This window comes from Mustela erminea, chromosome 4 (genome assembly GCF_009829155.1).
Source record: "Mustela erminea isolate mMusErm1 chromosome 4, mMusErm1.Pri, whole genome shotgun sequence".
Classification (NCBI taxonomy): Eukaryota; Metazoa; Chordata; class Mammalia; order Carnivora; family Mustelidae; genus Mustela; species Mustela erminea.
This window is the reverse complement of record NC_045617.1, coordinates 125,623,127-125,640,477: the sequence shown is the minus strand read 5'-3', so window position 1 is coordinate 125,640,477 and position 17,351 is coordinate 125,623,127. Positions and strand designations below refer to the sequence as shown.

General features: G+C 40.5%; 1 long non-coding RNA gene across 2 annotated transcripts in view; it reads left to right on the top strand.

Annotated features, from left to right (window-relative positions):
* The first annotated feature begins 1,750 nt into the window (after nucleotides 1-1,750).
* Nucleotides 1,751-17,351, top strand: part of LOC116589055 — a 37,176-nt gene continuing 21,575 nt past the window's right edge. Inside the window, exons 1-2 of one of the 2 annotated variants that reach the window (XR_004285158.1) lie at nucleotides 1,751-1,842; nucleotides 3,439-3,591. This is a non-coding gene — a long non-coding RNA (uncharacterized LOC116589055). Of the gene's footprint in view, nucleotides 1,843-2,180; nucleotides 3,328-3,438; nucleotides 3,592-17,351 lie in introns of those variants that run through there. The other variant, XR_004285157.1, reaches the window with a different exon arrangement.

Below are 17,351 nucleotides of genomic sequence, written 5' to 3'. Positions count from 1 at the left end.
AAACACTGGAGGAATGCTTCCTCAATTATTTTATGCTGTCCACAATATAATGTCTACCGACAAGACACATTTTAAAGTTTGATCTGCAGTATTCGTATTTTCTCTATCACTTTCTTAAGTATAGACAATCAATAAAACAATAAATCAAGCCATGATTTATAGTGTATGCTGATGTCATGGTATAAATACTCCTACTGTGGGTGATTTCAAGTTACCAACTGTTTCTCAACCAATTCCTAGACTCTTGTAGATTTCACAATTAGCTCTAGTGAGGAGGCATGATGTGGCTCCAGCCTACAAGTGTTGGTGGAACTTGAACCAAACCTTTTGGGAGTCAGTGACAGACTGTATCTTAGTTTCTATGATTTGAAAGAAGCATGGAAACTTGGAACAAATGAGAAATATCATGGGAAACAGAGAGGGAAAAAATAGCTGTATGTGCAATGGTGTTTGAAGAGAAAACCATTCCTCTGTAAAGGACAGTCAGATATATGAAAATGGGAAGAAGAACATCCAGAATGACATAGACCTTAGGGACAGCATGTGGAGAGGTTCAGCCCTTCTAGGGCCATTGGCTCAAGGTTTCCAGTATGTTGGATGGATAGCCATCCTCCCTAGGATGAGATACTGGCTTCATTTATGTTTTGAAGATGCGAAAATTGAGGAACACAGGGTCATGTTACTTGAGTTGACAAAGTTAGAGATGAGAAGAGATTTTATTGTCTTACCCTGTGCGAGGCACTCCTTATTAATGGAATGAAACAAAACAAAACTCTACACAGTAATAAAAGCACAACAGAAGATTTGATTTGTTGGAAAACCCATTAGATAGTTGGTATGCTGGGCAGGCCCTTGTTCAACTCTGGGAGAATGAAGTGAGGTGACTCAGGACCAGGTCTGGGGCTCAGTTCCTTATTCTCAGCAGGGCTAGGAGAACCTCTTGGGGCCTTCCTGTTTTTCCCCACACAATGTTCAAATCCTTCTGCCAGTTTTCCAAGTCCTTCACAATGCAGGTCTGCTATATTTCTCTAAAATAGAGTTTGCACACTTCTTAGTGGATACCAACATGCACACAGCTCTTGTCTATATCTTGTAAGCAAGCTGGGCTCATTCCCACTTGATATATGTTAATAGTTAATATTGAGGAGCCCTTTTGCACTGCATCTGCTAGGGGCTGCCCATACATTGTCCCATTCAGTCTTCATAAAAACAATTTGTGTTTTCCCCAGTTTTACAAAGAAAGATTAGGCAGAGAGCCTGAAGATCACATGATTAGTGAATGGGGCAGCAAGTATTTTAACACAGACTGACTGCTCAGTGGTTATGTTCACAACTCTAGTGTTCAGAATCCTCTCAGTTCCTGTGTTCCTTTCCTTATCACTTTTCCTCTCAGTCCCCATGCCCAAAACCTTTGCCTGTCTTCCATGTAGCTTCCCTTACTAGTCAAATTCATGACCTCTGGTTACTTTAGAATCTGTCTATAGTAGACACTTTGCCATGCAAGTGTATCTTTTCCAACAACAACAACAAAAAAATATGAGCTCTTTAGTGAAAGCAATCATGTCTTCTACTAAGTCTTCACTTCCACAGGGGTCTTTTCACTTTGGGGACTAAAGACAGATACTCAATAAATATCTGTTGATAGATTGATCCAGGTGTATGTTCAGCATCATTTATTTTCCTAGGGTCGCTAGTACCAAGCACTGAACCATGGATCAAAAGATTAAAGATTCTTCCTTCTTTCACAGAGTTCTGAACTCCAGGAAAGGATGCTTCTTGGCCAAGTTACAGTACAATGTGATTTAGTACTGCAAAAGCAGAGGGTTCTGAGGAGAAGCCCAGGTGAGGGGAGTTCTTTGGGAAGGATTCACTGTGAAGGTTACTCCTGAGCCAGCCCAGTCTTGAAAGATGAGTGGAGACTAGAGTTTGCTCAAATAAGAGGGTTGGCAGGGCCTGGGCCCAACAGTTATGTGTGTTGTGAAACCCAACATCCTGGTGTATTTTTTTTTTTTTTTAAGATTTTATTTATTTACTTGACCGACAGAGAGATCACAAGTAGGAAGAGAGGCAAGCAGAGAGAGAGAGGAGGGGAAGCAGGCTCCCCACTGAGCAGAGAGTTCAATGTGGGGCTCGATCCCAGGACCCTGGGATCATTACCTGAGCTGAAGGCAGAGGCTTTAACCCACTGAGCCACCCAGGCACCCCGATCCTGGTGTATTTTACCAATTCCTCCTGTATTTGACTTTAAACTAGTATACTTTAAATTACATTTGATATATACCTCTCTTTTCTTTATATTTTATTTATTGAAGGGTGCGGTCTGTTTACTCACGTGCAAGGCTAGCAGTGACATCGGCAAGGCATAGATATGACTGGTGGCCACTGCAGGTAGTAGGATAATCTTGGCTCCCTCTCTGAAGTGAGAGGGGAGGGATTGGGAGCGCACTGTAGGAAAAGGAAGCTTACCCTTCTCTCCTGAGGTCACACAATCCCTATTATCTCTGGTCCACTTAACTTTGCAAATGTGACTAGGAGTCGCTGCTCCTCTTCTCTGGGCATCTGCCCTTTCTGTTTCTGGTGATGAACTGGCAAGAGGAGCAAGACATCCCAGAACTCTGACACACATAAAGGATAACATTGGGGTGGGTCTTGGTTCTGGGACATAGTGGAAAAAGGACTTATTGGTCATGCATCTTAAACTATTTGGTAAAAAAATGATTCATTGGAAAGTTCTGATTTTCTCACATGAGTCTTTGTCTTACCTAGGCCCTTAGCCTTGCTAACCATTTGTTTGAAGTCATCACTTACTGGACAGAAAGACCATGTAGCCCCTGAGGCTTGAAGAAGATGGTGGTGGAGGCTGAACACATATACCTGTATTTTTATTTCTGTGAAACTGACTCAACCAGAAAATTCCTGTTCTCCCTTCTCTTTCCTCGAAAAACACATACATGCTCATCCACCCCCACCCCACTGCTCTCACACACATTCCGAGGATAAATTTGAGCAGAAGGATAGCTGCTCATATTTTTTAAGCTTAATTCAACAATATTAATTCTGTTCAATAAACTTAATAAAATGGAAATAAAGTGGTTTCCTTTCTTCTTTAAGGAAGGAGAGATTTAGGAAGCTGAGCAGATCCCTGGAGTATATTAGTCATGCCATTTCATTTCTGCATTCAGGATTCAGATGGCATGTCCATGCAGCTCATCAAACTCTACAGACAAGGGACACAACATCTGGATTGACCCATAAAAGTCCATGTCCCAGATCAGAGCCTCTAGTAGAACATTATTCTCTCACACACACTTTTGGAGACATTTCAAGGTGATGTCATCATTAAATAATAAGCCATAGGAAAAAAAATCAGGTTGATATTTAAGTAACTTTACAAGATATCCTATATAGTAATATATCTTTTCTCCTTTACACAAATAGGCAAAAAATGATTAATAGTCCATTGATATGAATCTCCACTTGTGCTTGATTTGACCTTTCAAGATTTCTGGATTTAAGAATGAAGAAATTTAGATCAGAGAGCCAACTGGATGGAAGAATTTTGCTGCTTGAAGGGCTGGGAAGGGCTGAGAGGTAAGTCTGAGCTTTAAGGTAAATGTAGGTGTCATGGTCAGTTATGGTTTGCCCCGGGCTCTGTGGGCAGGAGGGCTAGTGCTTGAGTCTTGAGCTCACCAACCCTTTGCTGTGTATCTGAGAATGAGGATGAGTGCGTGAGTGTGTTTGTAAGCATATGAGAGTGTATGTATGTGTGAAGTTGGGCATGCATGAATGTATGCATATAAGTATATGTTTAAGTGAGTGTGTGTGTGTGTGTGTGTATATGAGAGAGTGTGAACGTGTATATGAGTGTTCGTGTGTGTATTATGTAGGTGATGATGCCTATTTTTCCCAAATTATTCTTGGACCTTTCTAATAGAATCCTACTTTGCTCTGTGAAGTTCAACTCTCTCCATTTTATTTATAAGGAGAAGAACTGAATAAATCATGTTAGATTAGGTATGAAGCAACATTAACTTTTGTCTCCATCCCTTGCAAGCAATAAAAATTTCCCAACTTTTCTATTGTGTACAGTGCTGAGAAGAGAACACATGCCCTTCTTGTGAGCCTCTTTCTCTGCAGGGCAGTGTTGGGGACAGACTTATTGTGTGGAAATGAGGCAAGGGTGGCCAAGGTCAGGCTTAGGAAAGGAAGCCAAATGGTTGAACTCTATGTTCTACCTGTTGGGTCTTATTGCTGTTTTTGTGCAAAGTTGACCTCTGCTGAGACACTTGTGCATTTGTGCCTACTGCTCAGATAGGTCATCGTGACTTTTTTTCTGATGTAATTTTAAAAGCAGTTAATGCCCAGAGTTGTCTTGGGGGAAATCCTGTTTGATATTTCACCTTGAATGACTTCAAAACAAATCTATTTTTATCTTTTAAAAGTTCCTTTTGGTGAAACTTGTTGTGGAACTCTTTATTGCTCTGTGTGTTTACAATGCTTGTTTTTATAGAGGGCTTTATTTTCAAAGAAATGCATGCTGCATATTTACTTAATGGGCTAGACAATGACTAAGGAGCAAATTACATAAAGATTATTACATGGACTTAGTGTGTGTTCTATAGTTTTATGACTCACAGGCAACTTGTTTGTATTGCCTTTATGGGCAGAGGTGTTTTAAAAAAACATTTTGTAAAGCAAGAATTGTGAAAGGATGCCAGTCCTTGTAAAGCTCTGCCAAGGGGTGATGCTTTCATATCTAGAGCCAATGCCAGGTGCTGTTGAAGGTAGAGGGTAAGGTATGAAATGCTAAAGAGCTTTCCACAACCCCGCTGCCTTAACACAGCCCTTATCCATTAGGAGAGTTAATTCCAGGCTTAAATAGAAGTCACCACTTTAGAAATATTCCTACTTCCCCAAAGTGCCAGCAGCTCTAAGTCTGTTGAATAGAGACAGCATTTATAATGGTTATCCCTGCTTGGGTGGCGGGATGGGAAAGGAAATCACCTTGGAATCTTAAGGAGACTGTATAAAGCTATCCATAGCTTCATTAAAGTTTTGTTTGTTTGTTTTAATAATAGCTGGCGCTATTTCCAAAAAGTAATGTACAATACACATAACATAAAATTTATCATCTTCATCATTTTTAAGTGTATAATTCAGTACTGCTAAGTATAGTCACACTGTCATGCAAACGTCACCACCATCTGTATCTAGAACTTTATTCTGCAAAACTGCAACTTTGTGGTGATTAAACAATACCTCTCCACCCACCCCTTCCTCAAGCCGCTGGTAACTGCTCTTCTACTCTCCATTTCTATGAATTGTATTACTCTAGGTACCTCATATAAGTGTTTGTCTTTTGAGACTGGCTTTGTTCACTGAGCATAATGTCCTCAAGGTTCATCCATTTGTAACATATGTCAGAATTTCCTTTCCTTTTTTTTTTTAAGATTTTATTTATTTGACAGACAGAGATCACAAGTAGGCAGAGAGACAGGCAGAGAGAGAGAGAGGAGGAAGCAGGCTTCCTGCTGAGCAGAGAGCCCGATGTGGGGCTCGATCCCAGGACCCTGGTCCTGGGATCATGTCCTGAGCTGAAGACAGAGGCTTTAACCCACTGAGCCACCCAGGTGCCCCAGAATTTCCTTTCTTTTTAAGGCTGAATAATATTCCATTGTATTTTTAGACCACACTTTGTCAGTGGATGTTGGGATTGTCTGGAGGTGCATTTTTTATTCCTGTTTTTTCCTCAAGTTTAATGCAGCCCTTGGGATCAGGTGTGTCAGCTATGGGCTAGTGGTATGAAATGTCCTCCTGACTCATTGCTGAGCTCAGCTGTGCACTACCTATAGCTAGTTTATGCAAGTCCATTCAACCTCAGGCTCTCTCACAACTGCAAGACAATTGGCATTGTGGGTCTTTGCTGGTAATGCTCATTCCAGCACAAGGTTAGTGTTCTGGACTGACTGTTTATATCTCCCCCAAATTCATATGCTGAAGCCCTAGCTCCACTGTGACTAAATTTAGAGACAAGTCTTGTAGAGTGATGATAAAAGTAAAAAGAGTTCATGGGAGTGGGACGCTAATCCAATAGGACAGGCACCCTTACAGGAGAAGGAAGAATGAGAGTGGTTGGGTGGCTCAGTTAAGCGTCTGCCTTTGGCTCAGGTCATGATCCTGGGGTCCTGCGATCAAACCGCACACTGGGCTCCCTGCTGAGCAGGGAGTCTGCCTCCCTTTTCTGCTGCCCCTTCCCCTGGCTTGTATTCTCTCTCTCTTGCAAATAAGTAAATAAAATCTTAAAAAAGAGGAGGAAGAATGATTAGAGCTGTCTTTACCATGTGAGGACAATACAAGAAGGTGGTCCTCTGCAAGCCAGGAAGTGTGCTCTCATGAGAAGCTGAATCAGCCAGCACCTTCACTGGAGCTTCTAGCCTCCAGAACTGGAAGAAGTTAAGTTTCTGTTTTAAGGCCACTCAGTTTGTGGTATGTTGTTGAGGCAGCCTCAGCTGACTAAGATGATTAGTGATGTGTAAGAGAAAGAAACTCTTACCCCCTCAGCTAACAGCTTCAAGGTTGTATGTGTTCTTCAGTCATGCTGTAAGGTACCCATGAGGAAGAGTCAAGGCTATGAATCCTGGGGACCAATACCTCTCCTGCCATCACTGCTGAGAGCTTTCCCTTGGCAAGGGTCATGTTTACAAAGGCTTTTGTACAAATAAAATGACCTCATTTGGAATGTCTTTGTGATTGTAGAAATGACATCCTTTTTTTTTTTTTTTTTTTTACCCCCCATCCTAGGGAGAAATCTAAATATTAAGACTTGACATCATTCTAATGGCGGGGATTGGGACTTGGTTAATTTATTTGTACCTCTAAGAAGAAATACTTATGTCTTTTTGGAATACCTTGCAGATTCGCATTGTGCGACTTTCCTAATTATTTCTTCTTATAGACTAACAGTGAAATTAGTATTTGCATTTTCTCAGTTAATTGGTGGATGGAGAAAGTCAGTGAGCTATATCTCTAGGTATGGGAAAAGCCTCTCTGGACTTTCTATAAAATTGGCAGTGGTAAAAATGGAAAACCTGTTGGGTTCTATCTAACCTCATCTCTCTGGTAGCAGACTAACCATAGCCAGAGAGGGGCTGAGAATGCATTAACTCCTTTAGAATAGTATTTCTCAGGAAGGCAGTTTACAGGTAGAGAAAAATGGGCCCTGATACAAGCTTTAGAAAGGCTGGGTTCCACAAAGTTAAATAGGGTTTTTTTTTGTTTTTTGTTTTTTGTTTTTCCTGAAGCAGAACTTCTTATGCTGTCGTTCATTTACTTCTTAACTCATTAACCATTTATATTGGATGCTTACAGTGTATCAGGCTTTATATGAGGCCCTGGGAAGATAGTGTAAAGCAAGAGAGGTATGTTTCCTTCCCCCATGGAGATTAAATCCCAGTGGAACTCTTAAAATATTAATTTCAAATAGGGCGATAAAGTAAGCAGGGTCCCCAAAAACTTAACAATGAAACCCTCTTTCAGAGAACATTTTCTGGCACATATGTTTTGTGGGATGTGCTTTGGAAAACACTTGCACAGTGAGGAAGACCAAGGTAAGTGGAAACATTGTGGTGTTACGGTAGCAACTAATCCCTGCCAAGGACACTGTAGCATCATTTCCCATTCTCACCACCATCTTGAGAGTCTGCAACACTTTTATTTTATAGACAAAAAGACTAGAACTCAGACTGCTTGGATGACAGCCCAAGGCCACATATTTTGTAGGAAGGAGAGCTAGGATTAGAATCCAAGATCCAACTCCATAGTTCTTCCAACTTCCTTTACTATCTCTCTCCTGAAAAGTCTAAGTCTTGGGTTAAAGAAATCTGAATTCTAGTGCTGACCTTTCTGCTAATTAACCTGGAAGTCTTGACTAAGTCCCTCACATTGCTGGAGTTGGTTCTTTAAACAGTTAGGAAGGTTAACTTCAGTGCTTACCATATGATCAGATTAAGTAGCATATGTTCTCTTGCCTTGCAAAGCCCACCACTATGTATTGTGCTATTTGCAAACTTCAGATGTAATTTGCTGGAATAGAGAGAAAACTGATGGAATTGGATTCAACTGGATTCAACATATAGGCATTATACTTGTCTCCTGAGAGCATGAGAGTCATAGTTATGAAACGGGTCAGTGTTTTCTTGAAGAATTCTTACAGAGGAGCCTTTCCTAGGAGCTGCCTCTGAAAATGACTTTAGTCCTCATAACTCCTTGTTAAGGGACTACTTGTTAAACTACTCTTTTTTTTTTTTAAAGATTTTGTTTATTTATTTGACACAGAGAGAGATAAGAAGTAGCCATAGAGACAGGCAGAGAGAGAGAGAGGAGGAAGCAGGCTCCCCGCCGAGCAGAGAGCCCATTGCGGGACTCGATCCCAAGACCCTGAGATCATGACCTGAGCCGAAGGCAGCGGCTTAACCCACTGAGCCATCCAGGTGCCCCTAAACTACTCTTTTTAAGATTGGTGATTGCCCTGAGGCTCATTTATCAGTATCTCTGTCCACTGGAGATCTCACCCATGCATTGAAGAATGATGGCAAAAATAATATTTATGCAATAAGCTGCTGAAAAAATGGAATGGAGCCCCTCTTTGTTGAAGGCAGAGATTAGTTACCTATTTGTAATGATTTTAAATGGAACTTTGATCAGGAAGATTTGTGGCTTTGCAAACACAAAGGTTATTACATCTCTATTTAGGGAGAGAAGTATTTTCTCTGAAATTCAAATTGACAAGTGGCACATCAGTTGATCAAAGGAAGGATCATAGGTTCCATAAATTTTTATCTTTTGCTTGATTGGAATGTCTTATTCTGTTGCTGTGAGCATTCTTTAGCAACATAAAATAATAAAATGCAGCCAGACAGCCCTGAGAGCAAATGCTTCTTGCTAGGGTCAGTGGAAATGGGGTGAGAGGTAGAAATAGGCCTACAGAGCTAAACTAGAGGCAGGCAACTGAGACTTAGTTCAGGGATATAGCTAAGGAAGTCTGAGGAGGAAGAAGGACTGAGAACCTCTCCCTGCAGGAGTTGTATGCCCGCCCTTTTGCTGGACCATACATGGACAGCAGCACTGGACCATTCCCTGACTTCTTTTGTCCTTCCATGAGCCATGAGAGAAAAGGCAGTCCAGCTCACTGGAAGAACAGCCACCTGAACTCTGGGAGAAGCTGAGCTTGGAGACCTCAGTGGTTTCCAGCACTTTCAGGACAACTCTTCTTTTTTCATTTCTTTTTCTCTTCTTTTTTCCTTTCTTTCCTTTCTTTTTTCTTTTTCTCCTTCATTCCTCCTTCCCTCCCTTCCCTTCCCTTTCCTATCCCTTCATCACCAATAAACTTTAATCAGAAGTATTACTTTCACAATCCTTAAATTTGTGTGGAACTACAAAAGAATTTGAGTAGCCAAAGCATTCTTAAAAGAAAGCAAAACTGGGGCATCACAATTCCAGACTTTAAATTATATTACAAAACTGTTGTAATCAAAACAGTATGGTACCAGCACAAAAAAGGACACAAAAGTCAATGTAACAGAATAGAAAACTGAGAAATAAGCTTACAACTATATTTTCAACCACCCTAGAAGAAAGCAGGAATGAATATCTCATGGAAAAAAGTCTGTTCAACATATGGTGTTGGGAAAACTGGACAGCTACATGGAAAAGAAGAAAACTGGACCCCTTTCTTACACCAAACACACAAAAAAATTCAAAATGGATTAAAGACCTAAATGTTAGACATGAAACCATAAAAATCCAAGAGGAGAACATAGGTAGTAACCTCTTTGACATCAGCCATCACAACTTCTTTCTAGATATGTCTCCTGCTCAGTGATGGAAACATCAACAAAACTAAAAGGCAACCTATGGACTAGGAGAAGATATTTGCAAAAGAAATATCTGATAAAGGGCTAGTATCCAAAATATATAACAAACTTATACAACTCAATGCCCCCCCCGCAAACAAATAATTCAATTAAAAATGGGCAGACGAAAGCAATAGGCATTCCTCCAAAGAAGACATCCACATGGCCAACAGACACATGAAAAGATGTTCAACATCATTCATTATCAGGGAAACACAAATCAAAACTACAGTAAAATATCATCTCACACCTTTCAGAATGCTAAACTCAACAACACAAGAAACAACAGGTATTAGTGAGGATGTGGAGAAAGCAGAATCCTCATGCAAACTGATGGGAATGCAAACTGGCACAGCCACTGTGGAAAACAGTATGGCAGTTCCCCAAAAAAGTTAAAAATAGAACTACCTTAGGACCAGGCAATTGCACTGCTTGGTATTTACCCAAAGAATACAAAAACAGTAATTCAAAGGGATATATGTACCTTGCTGTTTATAACAACATTATCTGCAATAGCCAAATTATGGAAAGAGTCCAGTGTCCATCGGTTGATAAATGGATAAAGAAGATGTGGTGCATACCCACGCGTGCGTGCATGCGCGCGCATGCACACACAAACAAAGTGGAATAGTATTTGGTCATAAAAAGAATGAAATCCTGCCATTTGCAATGACAAAGATGGAACCAGAGAGTATTATATTAAGTGAAATATTGTTAGTCAGAGAAAGACAAATACCATATGATTTCACTCATATGTAGAATTTAAAAAACAAAACAGGTGGTGGGTATTAGAGAGGGCACGGATTGCATGGAGCACTGGGTGTGGTGCAAAAACAATGAATACTGTTAGGCTAAAAAGAAATAAAAAATTAAAAAAAATAAAAAATAAATAAAAAATAAAAAACAAAACAAATAAGCAAAGGGAAAAGAGAGAGAGAGAGAGGCAAACCAAGAAACAGACACTTCACTATAGGAAACAAAGGGATGGTTACCAGAAGGGAGGTAGGTGGGGGGGGGGATGGCTGAAAATAGGTGATGGGGATTAAGATGTACACTGGTTACAATGAGCACTGGGTGTTGTATGGAAGTGTTGAATCACTAATTTGTATACCAGAAACTAATATTGCATTGTGTTTTAACTAACTGGAGTTTAAAATTTTAAAATTTAAAATTTTAAAATTTAAAATTTTAAACTTTAAAATTTTAAAATTTAAGAAAAATAAATTTATGTGTATAATCATAGAGGAATAGCTATTTGCTTAACTCACTGATAAAGAAAAATAAATGTTAGTTTCATCTGGATGGGGTGAGAAAACAGAGACAGCTACTCCTGTAATCATCTGGGTGAAGGTCAGAGGGAGCATTGTCATAGCTGGAAACCCCAACTGGGTTGGATGGGAGCCCCTCAGTTCTTAAACCTCAGGGGAGGGATGGTGGCTATAACCCAGACTGGTTTTCTGCGGCTCTATAGAGTCACTGAGTCGGGTATGGGTATCATCCTTGCAGTTTCTATTGCTAGTTCTTGGGGAGGAGTCTTCTGCCTGGCCAGCCCCTTCCCTCCCACAATGTGTATACTGTATCTGAAATAGCTTGGGGGTTATGACATCAACAAATTTAAAATAGGAACTGAGATTTCAGACATATAAGGGTAACCAGGGTAGAAGACATATGCACTAGCTTGGACAACCTCCTTCCTTAAATTGGTGAAGTGCTCTTTTAGATTATTTTCTTGCCACTTTTATGCAGCAGAGTTGACAACTCATCAATATTTGCTGGAGTAGCAGGGCAGTAGTGGCAAATGTTCAAGTGTAAGTTCACAAGTACAAGTCACCTTAAAGCAAATTCATTTTTTCTTTTGACAGGGCCAATAGACTAGTAGGTCAAAGAAATGCTGCCATTATAGGGTATTCTCAAGGCATTCAGCACAGTCTCTCTTCATAATATCTTTGTATACACACCAAAGGCATGTGACTAGAGGTCAGTATGATGGCAGTTCCTTGACAGGTTCAATGACTACACTCAGCAAAGACTGGTCTAGGTGATGACCAGCAGTAAGTTGGAGAGATGCTTCTCATGGTGCTTCTCATGGTGAGTGATGCGACTCAGCTCTGTCTTAACCCAAGATAAACACATTTGGAAGGACAGCACAGATGAAGATCTCAAAGGACTTTATAGGACAGTTTAGAAAGAAAAGCTGAATAAGATAGAAAAACATTTTAAAAGTTAAATGTAAATCGTCTTCAACTGGGTTGCAAGAATTAATTTCACTAGTATTCCATGGGTATAGTAGTACCCAATACACAGTAGTATGAAGTATAAAAAGAATCTAGAGCTTATGGTAGAAAGTAGACTTCATCTGTCTACTCAGTCCATCTTATGGAAAGATATTTCCTTCTGTAGTGCTGATCTGCTCCTCTCTTCTCTGGGCCAGTGTAACCACTTTTGGAATACTGACATTCAGTTTTGGGCAATGAATTTAAGAGAAGGACAAAATATGCCCAAAGCACAGAGATCAGCTATAAAAGGCCCTTGAGAAGAATGAAAAACTGGAGATATCTCAATTACTTTCTACTTTGAAGGCGTGGCCTAGAAAAGTAAGGTAAAACTGTGTGTAGCTTCCACAGGCAGAAATAGGACTAGGGACAGAACAAAAATTTTTACATTCAGAGAGGTCCAAAGGCAGGACCGGCCGTCCTGAAAAGAGATGAGATGGATCTCACTTACAAAAGCTCAGGTGCAAACCTGGTGAGACTGGATAGCTCCTCCTAACCTGGGATTACCTGAGTTCATGATTAGAAGTCAGGAAACCAAGTTTCTAACCCCTTCTTTGCCACAAACTGCCTTAATGACCTTAAGCAAGTTGTTTCAAGTCTCTGGATCTCATTTTTCTTCTCTGCTAAAATAGGAAGTTGGACAAAATCAAGGTTTAATTGATTCATGTTTTCTGTTACTTTTATCACTATGGACCTCTGCCAAGGGCTAATAGTTTGTTTTCTCCTTTTTTCACATACTCCAAGAAGAGGGTCTAGGGCATTACATCTTGGCTGCCACTGTAGGAAGTGTACCCCTTGTCTCATTATTTTCTCTGAACCTTGGTTCCTTTTTATTTGGATTTCCCTTGTCCTGTATTTTGAGATCAATTACAGCACACCAGAAGAAGAATAGGAGTAATTTTTTTTTCTGTGGTGGAGCGGCAGTGGGTGCAGAAAACTTCTGGTAAGTTACGTCAACAGGAAAAATAAGTGAAAATGATTCTAAAGAGGTTTTTAAGAAATTATTTTAGTTTGGGTATTTAGTTTTAATTTTCATCTGCTGTTTTCTTCCTGGGAAAGGAGTCAATGATCATCATTTATGGGAAGGGGCTGTAGATTTTTTTTACTGTGTTTTGTTATTATCTCAATGTCCATATCTGAATTCAGCCTATTTCTTAAGCTGGCTGGTGGTGGCAACTAATCTGGCCTGTCAGTCCCATGGGGACTTTACCATCTTCCCGATGAATTTTCTCTAAATTGAGAAAAATAGAAATTTAGGAAAAGCAGTTGAGGGGCACCTGGGTGGTTCAGTAGTTAAGCAAGCATCTATCTTCTTTTTTTTTTTTTTTAGGTTTTAAAAAATTTATATTTTAAAAGTTAACATTTGCATAAAAGGAAATTGAAAAACACAAGAAGCAAAGAACAAAGTCATCCATAATCACAAGCAGTTTACAGTTTGACTTCTAGGTCCCGTGTGTATCTACAAAGTAAGCATTTTAATGTAATTAAGATCGTAGTTATGTATCATGTTTTTTTACACACCATGAATATTTACCATTTCAAAGTCCCCAAACTATGAGTATTTCGATAACCAAGAATACACTACACTAACTCCATCTGAAAGAAAAAAGTGTAATCCTGCCTTTCTCGGCAACAAAGATTTCAGAGCGCCTAGGTGGCTCAGCGGGTTAAAGCCTCTGCCTTCGGCTCAGGTCATGATCCCAGGGTCCTGGCATCCAGCCCCACATCGGGCTCTCTGCTAGGGAGGGAGCCTGCTTCTTCCTCCCTCTCTGTCTGCCTCTTTGCCTACTTGTGATCTCTGTCTGTCAAATAAATAAATAAAATCTTTAAAAAAAAAGAAAAAAGCATCTATCTTCTGCTCAGGTCATGATCCCATGGTTCTGGGATAGAACTCTGTATTGAGCTCCCTGCTCAATGAGGAGTCTAGTTCTTCCTCTCCCTCTGTCCCTGCTCATGTTCCCTCTCTTGCTGTCTCTCTCTCTCTCTGTGTCAAATTAAAAAAATAAATAAATAATGAAGTTTAGGAAAAGCAGTTCAAACATCCACGTAATTTAAAATCCAGTGGAGGACAAAGAACATGCATGATTTGAACTGGGAAGGAGCCCATTAGAATGGGCAGATGGGCAGCAGTGTGGATGTGCATATATGTATGTGTGGGTGTCCATGTGCGTGTCCACACGCTCACTGTGTGTGTGTGTGTGTGTGTGTGTGTGTGTGTGTGATGGGAGTGGCACTTTGCAGTAGTTTTATGACTGTCCAGTCATAAACCTGGGTTTTATGGTTGGCTGCATCCATCTGAATAGGCTGGGTGAGGTCCAACTCCTCAGTGACTGGGTTCAGCTGGTGAGAGCAAGGTTTGAATGAGGCTGAAGAAACACACGTCAGGGCTGTACACCTCTGTCTTGTACTCACTGTGAAACTGCTTCTTCCTAAGTGCCAGCCACCTGTGAATTAGGAATGAAATAAGCAAACATGAAAGATATTTTATATCCTATTCCTTAAGCAAGTAAAATGACTCAAAACCAACTTGTACCAGTGGCAGAGCAGCACTGTCATCTTTGATCAAATGTAAAACAAAGGCAAAACACTGCAAAAAAGCAATGAAACTGATAACAACTGAAGGTTTTCTTGATATGAAAGAAGTCAAACATTTTTTTTTTTTTCCTTTTGGTTGCTGACCTCAGGACCAAATGAGGCCTTATACATTTACATTTTTCCCTGCTAACTTGCTCTTCCTGGTCCTGAATGTTCTGTGAAAACCATGTTTTGAAGACTGTTGTTTCAACAGAGGCACCCATCTGAGGCGACAAGAGCTTGCAGCAGCCCTCTGGGTGCTGCTGAAGGAGGCATGAAGAAAGCAGGCAGCTTCAGCTCAGCATGGAGCACCGAAGCGCAGGGATTCACATATGGTGTCTCAACTGTTGATGCTTTTGTATCCCATGACTCATGCTTAGAAATGGAAAAAAAAAAAAATCATCATCTCCCAAGACATCTGTGATTGGCACCTCCTGTTAGGACCTGGGCATGTGGGTTTCATTGGAAAATGAAATGCATCTGACAAGGAGAGGCTGTAGCTGGTTTCCTTTACTGTTTCCAGTAGCTTGTAATAACGTCGTAGCTACATACTTTTGGAAGCACTTTGCTTGGTCCAATGAATCAGCCTCTGGCTCAGCCTTGACTTGGTCAGAATTCTTTTGGCCATTTATAAAGAATGTTGCTCAGTGGCCCTGAATCCCCAGAGAAAATGAGAAAACCCAATGGCCTCGTCAGTCTCTTTCATGAACTATTTAGATATAGAAATAGCATAATGAATTACAGAGTCCGTGTAGGAGAGGTGGTCTCTGGCCCAGGTGGACAGGGAGTTAGGCTGTCTTCTGTAGATGCAAGGCAGACTGTTGGATTCATACTACCCATGTATCATTCCTGTCCCTAGATGATAAAGGAAAGTCAGCTTTTTTTTTTTTTTTTTTTTTTTTACCAGCTCCATGAGATCCTTGAAATGTTTTTTGCCTTGTTACAACTCATCACTGTAAACAATTTGTCCCATTTTATGTGTAAATGATGGTAGGTGCTGTGTAAATAAGTCAAGATATTTTATCTGCACACTATGATCTTACTACCTTCCCGAGGTACATCTTTACTGATAAAACTTGACTTACTGTGTTATTGTGAAGATTACATAAGATAATATATGTTAATATGCTTTGTAAATTGCAAAGCATGAAGCCAGCATCAGCTTGTTATCCTTTGAGAGGAAAACTTGGCCTTGCAAGAAAGGTGCAAAAGAGCTTTGAGAAAGATCTCTTCCTTGCTGGGTTGTACCCTTGGTCTGCCTGTTTAGGGATGATTACTATCTGCCAGGAATCTTCCTGCAGGCAAAAGTACATTGTCCTTTGGAATGCAATCAATCAGATTTTGTTAGTGAAAAGAGAAGGGGAATGTAGCTCAGAAAGGATACTTCCAGAAAAACAGTTTGAGAACTTGAAAGAGGGGAGGAGGATTGTAGCCCTGAAAAAGGAGGAAAGAATGGACTATAGACATCTTCTTTGGGTAGAAAGATTCCCCATCTGGAGAAGGGAATTCATCAGGCTCTCAAAGGCTTCACTTGCTCATTGAATAAATATTTCTTGTGCTCCCATTACATACCATTCCCTTTCCAGTCTTGTAAAAAAAAGCCAACTTAAAAAGAATTCCACTGTTTGCTCTGACTTTGACTCAGCAAGCCATTCACTGAAAAGCAGTTTAGTTTCCAGTCTGGGCCTGGGCATCATGAGTATAGTCTCAGGGGCAAAGGAGTCCTTCTGGGTTTTAAGGGAATTCTAGATGAGTCAGTTGATATGTGAGCAGTGATAACTCTCATAGCAGCTTTCCTGGATCCTTCAATGTTCTCTTGCAACTTAAATTCAAGTGCTGACCACGACAATTATTTGATATGTATACTGATGAGCACATCAGGCTGTGATAACAAAGTACCACAGGTTTAAAAAACAGAAATTTACTTCCTCACAGTTCTGAAATCAATGTGTCAGCAGGGCTGGTTTGTTCTCAGGCCTCTCTCCTTGGCTTGCAAATGGCCTTCTCCCTCTGTGTGTCTGAGTCTTGACCTCCTCTTAAAAGGACACTGGTCAGGTTTGGATAAGGGCCTATCCTAATGAATTCATTTTAAATTAATTTTGTCTTCAAAGACTTTATCTTTAAATAAACCCATATACCATTAGGGGTTGAGACCAACGCATGAATTTAAGGGGGGCCATAATTCGGCCTGCCTTAATAAAAAAAAATTCCATCTACAAATCTGTTATTTTGTCTATGTCAAACCTCTTACTTGACTGGTCTTTTGGCTTCTTACCCCTGTCTCCTCAGTTCCTCAGCTTTCGTTTGCCAGTTTGGCTGCTGGTTATGGCAGCGGGTAAGGGCCAAGCAGAGACATACACCCATGATTGGAGGAAGTGCCGTATTGTAAATCTGTATGGGATTAACCCTGACCTAGGAGTCTTGGTAAAGTGGAAGGATGTTGAATAGATTAGGTCCTGAAGAGAGGAGAGCAGAACCATCCTGCAGGCCAGCAGAAACCCTTTCCAGGGAGGATGTGTATATGAATCATTTGTAGCTCCTGTAATAGGCAGGAATTTCACAGCTGAATTATGGCATCTCCCACTCTTGCCCT